We start from the raw sequence: 13,933 nt of genomic DNA, 5'->3' as shown, positions 1-13,933 counted from the left end.
TCCTGCATTCCTGGTGCATGCAATATTCTCACGGAGGTCAATGGGAGTGTGGGCCGCTGAAGGAATGCAGAATCATGCCCATAAAAATTTCATGGGCGTTGCAAATGAAGTATATGCAAATTAGAAAATTAATCATATTACTTTGAGCAGGTCCCTTTAAGATGCTAACCCCATAATAATCATACTCTGTAGGGAAAAGAAAAATGGTGCAACATCATTCTTGTCTGGATGGGTTTATGCTGTTTATTTAAGTAATGCGAAATGTACTGTTGCAACTTTGTCCTATAGGTTTGCAGCAGTGGCAAATTTAAAGATTATAAAGGTGTATTTATTCCATGCTGGAAAGCATGAACTATTGATTTGCTGCATATCAAGCTAAAGTACCTTTTTAATATAATAAGATTAGCTTAGAAGGGTGTTTTATAAATTGGGTGATTCTAATTTGATTTGAGTACTGGCTCTTAGTGACTTGCCAAAGTTCAGTAAATATGCAGCGTATAGTATATGCACTTTATCTCTGTGTATTAGCTATGACATAAACATGGGGTGGGGGGGGGAGAGTCAAATTTTATACATCAGAAACTGGGTTTGTTGCCAGACATTATAACTTTGCGTATTTAATCTAACTGATGTATGTTAAAATAGGAAACCAAATTCAATGAGCTGTTTGTTTCTTTTCTACAAATACACTTACATCAATAACCTCTGAGGACGTGACCTTAAAATATAACTAGATGTTTAAAAGAACCTCAAAGATCTGCCTAAGACATTAATGTTTGTGTCAAAGGGCAATATACAGCCATGTATATATTCAGCTGTCTATATGTCGACGGCTGCGTTTTTATTGTTACAGGAAACCATCCAACATCCCAAACAGGAAAATTACCAGGTTTTTTGGGGTGAGGAGAAGGGGCAATGGTCTCTTTTAAGACTGATGGCATGACTTTAGGTTAGAGCATATTTTAACTCTATTTAGTAAACACTTTGGCACCTTGTATATGTTTTCTAAACGCTAAACCTTGTTTGGGAGCATAAAGCTGCTGGTCAGTCACTAACAGTTGTGAGTTATGGTGTGCCAGGTTGCACAGCACTGGTTTGGATAGAGCATTGGCATTAGGCTCCAAAACACAAGGAACAACAATTTTAACCAGTCACAAGGACTCTTGGTCACCTCCCAAGGGACAAATTGATGTCAAGTTCTGCTGTCTGTCAGGATTAAGTGCCTGTTTGCTTTTTCACTAACATGTGGTTTGAGAACAAAGCAGCTCAAATCTCCTCAATTCCTAACAAAGCATCTCAAATTGCTGAGTAAAATTCCTTAATCCTCCATCTTAATCTGAAAACACCAGCACCACATGGTAACACCGAGGTCTTTCTTTGTCCCCGGTAGAGTACCATTAACAGAGATGTTTGGTTTTGAGCTAACTTATTCTTCAACAGTGTATTATCAGAACGGAACTCCAGGTGCTTTGTTCTCAGACCAGTTCTTTCCTAATCATTTTTCTTCCTTATCTGCTCCTTTTTAAACAAGAAACCACGTACAAAGCATGGAGCAAATAAACTTGCATAGTTTTTCAGGACCTTGAACACTGGGCCGGGTGGGAAACAAGGTGAACTTTTCAATCATAAGCACACATAGGCTGGCATTAATCAGTCATTTGCATTATTTGTTGATTATATGCTTCAGCTGTAGGGCCAAAAAGGACAATGGCATTGAAATGGTAATACGTATTTCTACCAATGTAAGTAAGCAAATTGTGGCTATAGGGTAATATTAAACCAAAATGTCTGTTTCACAACTACCTGCATGAAAAGGGTAATTGTGTTAGAACCTGGCATGCCTTCTGCACCATAAAGGAACCACATACACCAGACAATTTAAAACACTGTACATTTGCATATATCATTTCCATATTGAAGCAAGATCTCTGCATGTCCCAGTGTTTTGTGGCTCTCATTTGCCAACAATAGCGCATGCTGAACTTGACAAGAAAAGTTGTAGAAATCTCTACTTCCTCTGTTGTGATTGCACTGCAACCCTGCTCTAAAAGTTTTTTGTTGCAGTTTTTTGAATTTTATTCTACTGTTTCAGTCACCTCTCTTCTATCTTTCATCAAGGGCATGTTGTAAAATGTGGGGAAATGGATGAGAACAAGAGTGTTCAGGATCCTCCTGATGGTTTGCATAGTATTTACCTTGTTTCTCTTCCTCTTTTCTAATGTCCATCACTTTCCTTATGGGTTAGTAGTGGGGGCACATGAAATGAAAGCCTCCATTTATCATCGCCTTGGTCTGGACTCATTCCTGATGACCTCATGCTCTACATTTTACACTGCAGTGTTTCTCAGTTTAGAACCATAGTGAAGTTTGTTCAAGCTCCACTTTAATAGACCAGCTCCAAAGGGTGAAATCCTGGACCAATTTAAATCATTGGGAAGTTTGGATTGATTTCGGTGGAGCTGGGAATTTTACTCTGAGAGAGAGCGAGGAAGTTTTACTGGAAACAAAACAGACAGGAGCAACAGCTTAGGATTCTGACACCTCTGGACTGAAGAACATAATAGGACAACCAAGTCAAAGGCAGTACAGAGGCATCCTTAAAAGCTTAGCAAACCCTTTCAAAGATATGTTAAAACACTCAGACTGAAAAGCCTTATAAGTAAGAAGGACATAGTTCTAGCAGGACCTCAGTCAAACCAAATTTTGAGAAAATAGGCCAATGTTTAACAGCTCAGTCTTTTGGGAACACAAGCCTGGGAGGAAGGGCTCAGTTCGTGCACATGTCCTTTATAGCCCCATATAGGGATGAACAAAAATGTTCCGTCCATCAGAAAAGTCACTCCTTAAAAATAAGGATCAGAATGAAATTATTCTAGAGCTCAAATGAGAAAAGTAAATCTGTTCTGAAAGTTCAAATGGAAACTAGAAATGGGCCAAAAACACAGATATTGAGTTCAGCTCCAGAACACAGCATCCCTGAAGGTTGAGACTATTTCGATTCCATAAGTCTTATCACCCTGCCCCACCCCCAGATACTTATAATAATCCACATAATGCAGATCTGGATCAAAATTCTCCAAAATTCTGCAGTGTTTAACTGCAGAGGGCAGGAGTTTAGTTTAGGCACATCTCCAGCATAAATTAAGACACTTTTGGAGTGTGGTCAAATCTTTTAGCTCTGGTCTTCTTGCAGATGAGAGTGCTAAGATGCTCACAACTAGAGATTTTTCATTGTGTGCAAATTCACAAATTGGATACAAGGTGGAATTTCATGTTTTCATTAAAAAACCACAACATTCTGGCCACAACCGGTGAACTTTTTGTTCCTGTGGGGAAAGCAGTAATTGTTGTGTTTGCCCCAAAATGGAAAGGGGTTGTTTTCACAATGGACATAGACCTCTTATTTTTTTCACAAGCAAACTCTCCATTTTCTGCTTCCTGTTTGTTTCCACAGAAAAACAACTTCTTCATACTTGCCTTGTGTTTTCTTTCCTAGTTCATAAAGGGCAAAAGGGGGCGGGATAGTTCAGTGGCTTGAGTATTGGCCTGCTAACTCCAGGGTTGTGAGTTCAATCCTTAAGGGGGCCATTTAGGAAACTGTCTGGGGATTGGCCCTGCCTTGAACAAAGGGGTTAGACTAGATGACTTCCTGAGGTCCCTTCCAACCCCAATATTTTAACTTATTACTTGCAACTGCTGTGTCTGCATCCTCCTGACCAGACTGACCTGTGCTGCTCTCTCATGCTCAAATGTCAGGCATCAGCAAGAAATCAGAGGCAGGGAAACTTCTGGTGCACTTTCTATAGCTCACCATCCAAACCCTAGTAGAGATTTAAATAGGACCTGACATGCAAAATAACTCAGTTATAATTAGTAAGAATCAACTAGAGAACATAACTCATACATAGGCTATATGTACCCAGATCAGAATAGCTAGGCAGGACTGTCCAGACAGGTGGATATGAACATACACAAAAGGCATTTGCAAGTAATTATTTTTTTTTACATCCTTATGTGGATGGTGTGATTATTTGACGCAGAGTAAAAAGGATCACTGCGGCACCAACTCTCAAAGGACCACACAGCCAAAGGCTGCAACTTCAGAAGGAAAAAGAAGTGTCCCATCTGTACCATTTGGAAAAGAAATGCATGGACAACCACTCTACTGCCCTGCAAATGTATTCCTCCATCTTCCCCCTTTAGCTGTTCAGGTTGAAGCAACAGCTCTTGTGGAATGGGATCAAAGAGCAAAGGGACCCAGAACCCCTTCTAAGCTATACACACTTCCAAAATACATCTGACAGGCCAAACAGGTTTTTAGGGCCTTGCCCCTTTCCTAATTTCACTGAATAACAAATACGAACTCCTTGCATCTGTCAAATTAAAAGGCTTGGGCCCTTCTGTCAGACAAAGAATGCTAGAGCTTTCCCCTGCCCTGGAATGGGAAAGGACAAATCCTGGGGGAATTAATCTCTTGACTTAAATGACTAGAGGGTTCTTCCAGTAAAACGTGAGGATGCATGCACAGGACAGCCTTGTCCCAGAGAAAAACTGCAGAAGGGGAATTGTGGGATAATGCAGTCAGCTCTCTGACTATCCTCGGTGACAAGATAGCTGCAAGCAATGCTACCTTTAAGGTTCAAAAGGAGAGAAGAGTTTGAAAGGAGATAGTCAAAGCTATGACAGAACTAAAGCATGTTAACTACAGAGGGACACGACTGATATCACAGGGAGCCTAGCTCGGACAAAGTCTTGAAAAAAATAGATTACTTTGGAATGGAATCTTATAGGAAACCTTTTAACATTACTCCTATGGGCAATCAGGCTGCACACTTGACCTATGAGCTAATGGCAGCCCTTTATCAAATCACTCCTGAAGAAATGCTAAGAGAGTTGAAATAGAACTTGGTAGACAAAAATTCCCCTGCTAATTCACCAATATGGAAAAAGCCACCAGGTTGTGTAACATACACATAAACTAGACCCCCTACTTCACTGAAGAAGGGTAAGCACCATTTTATCCAGTAAGCCTCTGACTTCCAGACTCTGCCATTCTTAAACCAAGTGATAAGAGCTACTGGCCTTGATTTTCTCATTTGGGCCAATGGAAATCAGGAATAACTCTATGAAGTCAATCAAGTTACACTGGTGTGGGATCAGCATTAGGCTCATTGTCTGGGGTAAGAGAATGAGGCGAAATGGCTCATTAATCGGTATCTGTATTTCATTTGCAAAGCATTGCTGGTGTGGCTATGAGGGGCTCTGTCTCTGACCTGCCAGATATTTCTGACCATAGGTATTGAGGTACCAGATGTCCTGGAGAAGAGAGACACCAGATTCTCGGTCCATGGAATCAAAAGTGCAGCTGCTCCAGAGCTCCAGTGCATCTTGCCATCAGAATGGTAGCATTTTCAAACCACTTTTCAAAAGGATGAGTGATTGCACTAGGTGCATGGCCCAGAGATGTCATTCCTGGTAGCAACTGCAAAAACTTGGTAGCTTTCTATTTTCCTGAATGGAGAACAAGTCCACCACTGGTTCTTCCCATCTCTGCACCAGAAGAATGAATGAATGGATGAAAGGGCTGACATCCTGCCAGCTAAAAGGCTCGGATGTGTTTCATATTACTTTCTGCATGATGACAGGGCCTTCTTTAAGATGGTAAGACCTGCTTTCCCTTACTCCTTCATCCTACCACAGAAGAGTTTTCTTTCCTTAAAACGATCTCCTGGACTTGTATTAGGAGTCAAAAGTACTGAAGGTCCATCGACCACATACTGTTCTCAGTTCCAGTACACTAATATGGTGCTTCTTTTCAGAAGGTAATGGTCCAGATAGAAACACCCATTCCCCAACCCAATCAAAGGTATGACTTCTGAAGAAGACAGACATCATATGCAGAAACGTTACAAAGAAAACACACTGTCAATCTAGGGCTGAGTGGGAAACAACAAACTCTGATTTTGGTTGACTACTAAGCCTTATTAGAAAATTGTCAGAGAGGTTGTTCTGCTGGCACCACGTAAGGTGCTCAAATCAATCCTAGCTAGCCTAGCTAGGGCCCCTTTATCATTGTCCACTTTTTTAAAAAAACACATGCCCCATGGTGTCAGAACCTTTGACTGTGATGTGGCTAGTGCCACACCATATCCAAAACCTTTGGGACAAAGACTAACAGTCAAATAATATGAAATCATAACTGATAAAACACACACCCGTCGCTGTGTCAGCTGCAGCACTTTATAGCCCATGGGTGAGAAATAAGCCAAGGCTCAGTATCTGCTGCTTCATTCTATGATATAACTTTCAATCATGCTAATTAAATTAATATGGCCTGTGCTAATGAAAACCACAAAATACTATTTTTGTGTCTACCAGAACATACATTTTAATAATGCCAAGTTGTCATGTTGATGTGCCTTTCTGCACCAAATATAAGCAATGTAAATGTATCTAACAATCCTTTCATCATAACAAAGGAAAATACTATACAGGCAGCCGACTGAACACACACAAGTTTATTTGAGCAGCAAGCAAGCTCAAGAATTAGTTCTCCATACTAGACTCAATGAGCCTTCTGCAACGTTACTCCTTTCTAATTTTTTTCTCTCTCTTTTTTTAAAGTATATTTTCATCTTTTTTTTTTTTAAGACCTTGTTTGATTAGCCATCCAGGAAATGTTTAAATTACAAAATCATAAGGTTTAAAAGATTTATAGATCAAATTATATGAACCTAATGCAATATGCCAGGCATACGGAAATTAGAAGTCTTTATATTATATTTTGATTATTAAATTGCTCCCTTTATACTATTTAGTTTGTTTGCAACAGTAAGCCTTTTGCTGTCTGATGTTGGAACCCTCAGAGTAACCAAGCAAAAACAAATGACTTAGTCCTTGGTTCAAAGAAATAATGGGTTACTAGCATAATTAATTTTATGTTTAATTACTGTAGAATGAAACAATTCAACAATATCCAATCAATCCTTAGAATGACAGAACAGAAGGTCAGCAGTTGCTTTGTTTTGAAAGAGAAATTTATGTCAGGTTCTCTTTTATGTGCTGGAGAAAGAAATAGGATGAAAGTGGTCAAGCAAACATGAATTAATTGTATAAATGTAATCCTGTTGCCATGCTAAATCACGGACTCTGGGCACAGGCCTCAAAACACTGGACATGCATCAGTTAAGAATTTCCTCCATTTAAAAAGAAGTGAAGCCTTAAAACTGAATGTGGATATTTTAGGGTTGGTTTATTAAGTAGCATTCAAAGGCCTATTTGAAAGAAGATGATGGATTCAGTCCAGTTCCTGCAGGAGGCACATCTAGATCACAAAACCCACCATTACCACTGGCACTATTTAACCTCTTGCTGTCAAGTCTCAGCAGAGAAGAGAGAGAGAGCAAGAGATGGCTTGTGATACTGTAAAGCCTGCTGCTTCTGCCCCCTCTACCGCCAACATTTAGAAGCCCAAGAAATATAGTGGTAAACAGGCAAATGAAAAAGTTTCCCTTCCCCTCTCATTTAATCAGTAGTCAATGTTGCCAGCTCTCCCAATTTTATCATAAGTCTTAACATATTTGGTACTTTTCTTAAAGCCCTAGCTCATGGAGTCATGTGACTATGTGCTCCAGTCTTTTGTTAAAGACAGATTCCTGCCCCCATGAAGGCACGCACTGCTATGCCCTAGAGGCTCTTCTGAAAGTTCCAGTCACTTGTCAGGTGTTGCTGGTTAGCTATTAGGGAGTGTGAATCTTCTGACCCAGTGTGACTGATGGGTTCAGCATTCCATATGACATGATCTGCCATTCTGGCCATGTCAGCCTCCTCTTCAAATCCCTCCTCTGACTTCTCCTTGTCTTCAGCAGCAACTACAATCTTATAGAGCATAAGCTTTCATGGGTGAATACCCACTTAGTCAGACACATGCGAAGCCCACGAAAGTTTGTGCTCCAATACATCTGTTAGTCTATAAGGTGCCAGAGGAATCTTTGTTGCTTTTTACAGATCCAGACTAACACAGATACCCCTCTGATACTTGACAACTACAATCTTGTCACCATGAGGTTCACGGCTCTGAAGAGCTCTAACACTGCCTGCATGTCTGCTCTCATTTCCTTCCCTCTCTCGTCCCAAATCTCCACCCTAACTGTAGTCTTCTCCAACTCTTATCTTTGTCCCTTTTCTCATGCCACAACCGCCTGGAATTCTTACCCTCTCACCGTGCACCAGACAATCTTCCTGCCCCTCCACCCTCCCACCATCCTTTTGCCTTCCTTAAAACTAACTCATTCTTTAGAAGTCTTTGTACAACAATTTGCACCCAGCACTGTCTCTACTGTATGCTTCCATAATCACCTGGAAGTCATGAAGAATCAAAGATATAAGGTCAGGTGCTCAGCTGGATCACCATTGATATCAATGGAGCTACATCCATTTACATCTGTTAGGCACCTAGTTTCATTAGACTAGCTTGCTTCCTTGGATTCCTGGTGTCACACCAAAATAAGTTCATCCTGGAACCTGACCTTCTTTTTCCAGTTCCACTCATACTATAGATATGGTCCATTCTTATTAAAAACTTAGAAGCCCCTTAAATCTTAGATCTCATTTAGACCCTTACCTCAGGATGTCTATTTAATATATTTGTTTAGAACAAGGCTGTCACTGTGTATCTGTACGCTAAGGGCCTGGTCCATAGCCCACTGATTTCCATAGGTGCTGGATCAAACCAGTGCTTAATTTGTAATGAATGTAATGTAATTGCCAGGGATCAAGCAATTAGATGGCAGGGCTCAAGCAATTTTTTGACTTTCATAATTGACACAGCAAGCCCAGAGGTTTTGAATAGTAAACAAAGTTATGGGAAAAGTTACTGCTCTTGAGCAGTAGTTGAGTTTCAAATATAAATAAGTTGGCCAGTTTAAATATTTCTAGAAAATAAAAGTCTTAGCATAGAGGCGATGATTTAAATGGCTATACAACTTCTTTTCTGGAATTCAGAAGTGCTAAAATTCCCCATCTGGGCTAAATTCATCCCTGCTTTCTGTACAGAATTTAACATAACACAAAAGTCAAATGAATTGAAGACAATTGTTTAAAAAATTCTCTTATGCTGGGATTATTTTTCTTTTGTGCATATTTACGCCTGGACTGGATTTGCCAGAATTACTAACCTTTAAACCAAAGGATTTACATTGGAAATAACTACAACAAAATAAATGAAGATAGGGAGATAGAAATGTGTATTTTTTTCAATAGATTTCATTCTGACAATAACACTATAACAACAACAACACCATAACAAACAATTGAAATGTTCATATTGTGTTTCTATTAAAATTAACGGTCGACTAAACATCAGCTTCATTCATGAAGAGCAAACTCAGACTGTTTAATAGTTCTTGGACTGCCTCAAAAATATTCCATTGATTTCCACTAGTGTAATAGATAGAATATGGTCACGATTTTCAAGGTAGCCTACAAGAATATTCATAGGATTTGAGCACCTAACTCCCTTAGACAAGACCTGTGAAAATAATGGATTTTTATTTTATTTTATTTTATTTTATTTTATTTTATTTTATTGCTAACTGGTAATTGCAAAAAAAATGTTTTGGATAGGCCCAAAATCTTTTTTTTTTTCAAGAATTTTGGGTGACTTGAATATATACATAAATTTTGGATTTAAAACAAAGCATTTTTGACTGAAGATGAAACATTTCATATCCATTTTGACCCTTTTTAAAATTCAGTTAAAAAGAAATGTCAAAAGTACAGTCATTTTGAACCAACAAATTTGCACATTTTGTTTCAAAAATGTCAAAATGAAATAGCTATAAGAAGTTTGGGGGACTTGGGTTTGTTTTTTTTTTACACAAACAATCCAGTGAAACCAACATGAATTTGCATAACATTTTGCTACCATTTTGTTACCATATCCACAGTTTTCACTGAAACTTGGCCAAAACGATTCTACCCCTTTAAAATTTCCATCCCTCAAATGTAATAACAACTACAAAACTGTTAAGTGTCCATCTCCATTTAAACTTGCTATTATGTGGTCTGTTCCTGGGATTGCTTTATTTTCTGCAAAGTATTTTGTTTCTAGTTAATTACCATGACCTTACCATAAAGCCAAACAGTTGATCTTGATCAATCAGCAATTTGTTTTAAAAACTAGACAAATATTTCACATTCTATCAATTCAACTCCTCTACAGTTCAGTACCAATGTGGAATACAATAGCTGGCTTCCTGTAAGAGAAAGTAAAATCACTGTCATTCCCAATGTTACAATAAAAAAATCAAAGTTTAATTTCTTTGTGCTCTGCAATTTCTTCAGCATTATTAATGAAAACAGCGTAGGATCCAATGTAAAGTATAAAGTACATGCTAAAAGTGAAGGAGAAAATGGATATCACCAATATTTCCTGTAAATCTGAATTTCCCTTTGAATCCTTTTATTTTCTTTACACGCTTACAGGCTCGGAAATCTTTTGTCTTGCGTTGCAGCCAAAGACCACATTTCCTACTTTGCCATTTTCAACCATTTTTTTAACACTCAATTCTCACTGAAGTCAGCAAGTGTTGAAGTGACACAGCACCCCACAGAATCAGACCCTTGAGTTGCCAATATGTGAACTAACGTGATATATTTCTGTTTGTCATATGTCAAAAATGAAGTGGGCGAGCTTCCAGCTTCACATCAACATAAGTTTGTTCTGATGTTGAGTCTAATCCTACAAAGGGATTGGCCTGCTCAGATCTCTAAGCCGGATGGGAACCTTAGTTCATTATTCAGACTGTCTAGTAGTGGCCTCCTTTTTGTACTAAAGCTGCTGATGGTCCAATGTACTTCTCCTCTACTGCCCCTCCATCCAAAACAATCTTCTTTGTGTCTCTCAGCCTCATCAGCACTCGGCTTTTCTTTAATGGCTCAGGTGGCAAAATCTCTTTTCTCTTTGCCCACATCTTTTAATCTGTCCCTTCTACTCCTGCGATTTGACCACTGTAAAGCATTTTGTGACACATTCTGTATGAAAGACAATTGTTTAAAAAAATCATGTTGTTTAAGAAGTTTCAGGTTTTACGATGGCTTCCTATTGCATGTGACCTTGATAAGGGTCACAGTTCAAATTGAGGCCTTTGAGCTACCTTTCTGCCTTCCCTAATCATGGGGCATGCTGGCTAGGGGCCAAGAAACCCCCAGTGTAATTTAAGGCAGAGTGAGAGCCTAGACACCATTCCCAAAATCTCTATCACCCAGCGCACTCTCCTCTACCCGCCCTCACACATTTCAATGGGCTCTACGTGGAGGAGGGAAAACAGATGAAGTAAATGCAGCCGCACAAAGCTTTACACAACAAGAGGATCCCTCTGGCTAGGGAACTCCTCACCTACCATTTAGGGCAGCTTTCAGAGGCACAGCACAAAGGTGACTCGACATGGGCTGAGGGTCTGGCCCTGAGTTTTTCCCCCTTAAATATTGTTCACCAGAATTACTTGAAACTCAGCTTCATTCCTTGTTGATAAACACCACGGATAAATCTTTGCACCCAAAATATTAAAAGTAAGATTTACGTATTTTATAGTTCACAGCTGCTCTATTAATCCCTTTGGAATGCAAACATGAGGCCAGTCCCTTAGCTGGTGGTGTAAATGGTCATAGCTCCATTGAAACCAACATTGTTATGCCTTAGACCAGCTGAGGATCTGGCCCAATTTATTTAAGAGTGTGTACAACACAAATTCTTTCCCTTAGCATACAAAAATATCTCTGTACTGGCCCCACAAAGGGATTTCTAAGGTCAGAGAGTAGATGTGGCTTTAATATCTCCCTCACTTTTTACATTTACATAGGTTTTTTTTAAATATATATAAACAAATTAGAAGTATGGTACAGCTTGTGTGTAATTTTTTCCTTCTTTTCCCTTTAACCCATGGCAATTGTTTATTTTAATATGTGTGTCTCACAGATTTCACTCCCATACTCAGGGAGAATGATAGGTCAGCCTTGCTTTAAGTTTATGAACTGACGGCCCAATTTCAATGACAAAAGCAAATGTAACCGAGGCCTGTTTTAAAGCAATGATTGTCAGCTCACATGTTCGATATCTCATACGGCGTACACTTCATTAAGGACTGAATTACTTCACATGTAACATGAACTAAATTAAAGTCAATGTCAGGCTGCATAAATCACCACTTTAAATGTGTCACTAAGAGCACTTTGCCCTGAAATAACCCAAAAATCTGGGCCTCATTTTTCTAAGTTGTAAATATGACAGATATAAGGCTGTTTTCTTTGCTAGGGCTCACAGTTTTACTCTCAAAAGAACTACTGAACTTTTAAGGAAACAGCAATGGTCCACTGACACCTGTAATCAAGCAATGTATTTCATGGTGCTGTGGATTCGGAACTCACAGTTAAAGATACCAAACATGTAGAATATCAATCATGCTGTCATAAGAGTTCTTCTTTACAATGATGGGAAGAGCTGCAGTGGAAATGTGGCCTCCTGCATGCCTAAGAGACAGGGGCGGCTCTATGCTCTATGCCGCCCCAAGCATGGCAGTCAGGAGGCTTTCGGTGGCATGCCTGCAGAAGGTCCACTAGTAATGTGGATTGGCAGCATGCCCGCGGGAGATCAGCAGGTCCCGTACCTGCGGCGTACGTGCTGCCGAATTGCCATCAAAGCCTGGAGCCGCCCCTGCTAAGAGAGAAGAAAGTAAAGAAGTATCTTAGAAACATTTTAGTTAAAGTCACTGGGCCAAATTCTGTTCTTACATATCCCACACAACTCGATTCAAGTCAATGGGGTATCATCGGGCTAAGTCAGGACCGAATCGGGGCAATTGGCTTTCCTGCTGGGAAGCATTCCTCGTGACAAGTGTAGAGAGAGAAAAATAGCTACTGGAAAAGGAAATAGTTGGTCAGAAAATATCCACTGGTGCATCAGCTAGGAGAAATTCAGGGCATAGTTCTCCTCTGATGGAAGCTTTACACCAGTATAACTCCACAGACATTAGTGGCATTAAGAATTAGGCCATCTAAGTCCATTTTGAAATCTTGCTGAAGACTGAAGGCTGGTCAGAACTTTGATTTAGAGCCACAAACGTTCAATCAGGCAGTATAGTTTTAACTAATCAATATGGGCCTGATTCTTCGCTCATTTACACTACCATAAATCTGGTATAACTATAGTGCAATAGTATCACTAATGTAAAACTGGCTTAAGCTAGTGAAGAATCAGGCTCTAAATTCCTTCCCCATATTTATTCCATCTGTTTGTATGGTGGATTAACGTCATTCTTTGGATTAAAAACGTAAATAAGAGTTGTCTGTTTTTAACTGGATCCTTCATGTGTTTCATCTTAGATGTGGCCATGAAGTGAAATGATGGAAAAGGTTTTTCCTCTGCTATCTGTCACTGGAGTCTGTCTAAGCTCTGGAGAGCATCATCATGACAGAAAAGGAAAAGCAAGATATTCCAGGAGAGAAGAGCAGAGCTTTACCTGCTAAACAAAAGAGATAAACCTGGAACTGCAGAGACTGGGAAAAAGCAATGTAGAGCTCATTTGCTTATCCTCCTAAAGCAGATTTTTTTTTTTAGCATACCTTCTGTGATATCTATTTTTCTTGGCTATGGTTCTCATCATTCGCTCTTTCTTCCTCACCTTTGTAGTTTGATCTTCATTCTCCACACACCGGCTGCACATGTCAGCATGAAACAATAGGTTCCCATTACACTTGGCCTCTTTCATCTCCTCTGAAAACTGACATACGTTTGTTCTGTTTGTGTTAGTGTGGAAACATTTCCCAGATCCCTTTGTTAAAATCGTGTGCGCTGTATTACAAATTATGTTCCTATAATTGAATGTATTTATTTTGGAGACTAAAAATCTCTGATGAGACAATTTCAATACAATTT

Source organism: Gopherus flavomarginatus, chromosome 4 (assembly GCF_025201925.1).
Source record: "Gopherus flavomarginatus isolate rGopFla2 chromosome 4, rGopFla2.mat.asm, whole genome shotgun sequence".
Classification (NCBI taxonomy): Eukaryota; Metazoa; Chordata; order Testudines; family Testudinidae; genus Gopherus; species Gopherus flavomarginatus.
This window is presented reverse-complemented; position numbering follows the sequence as displayed.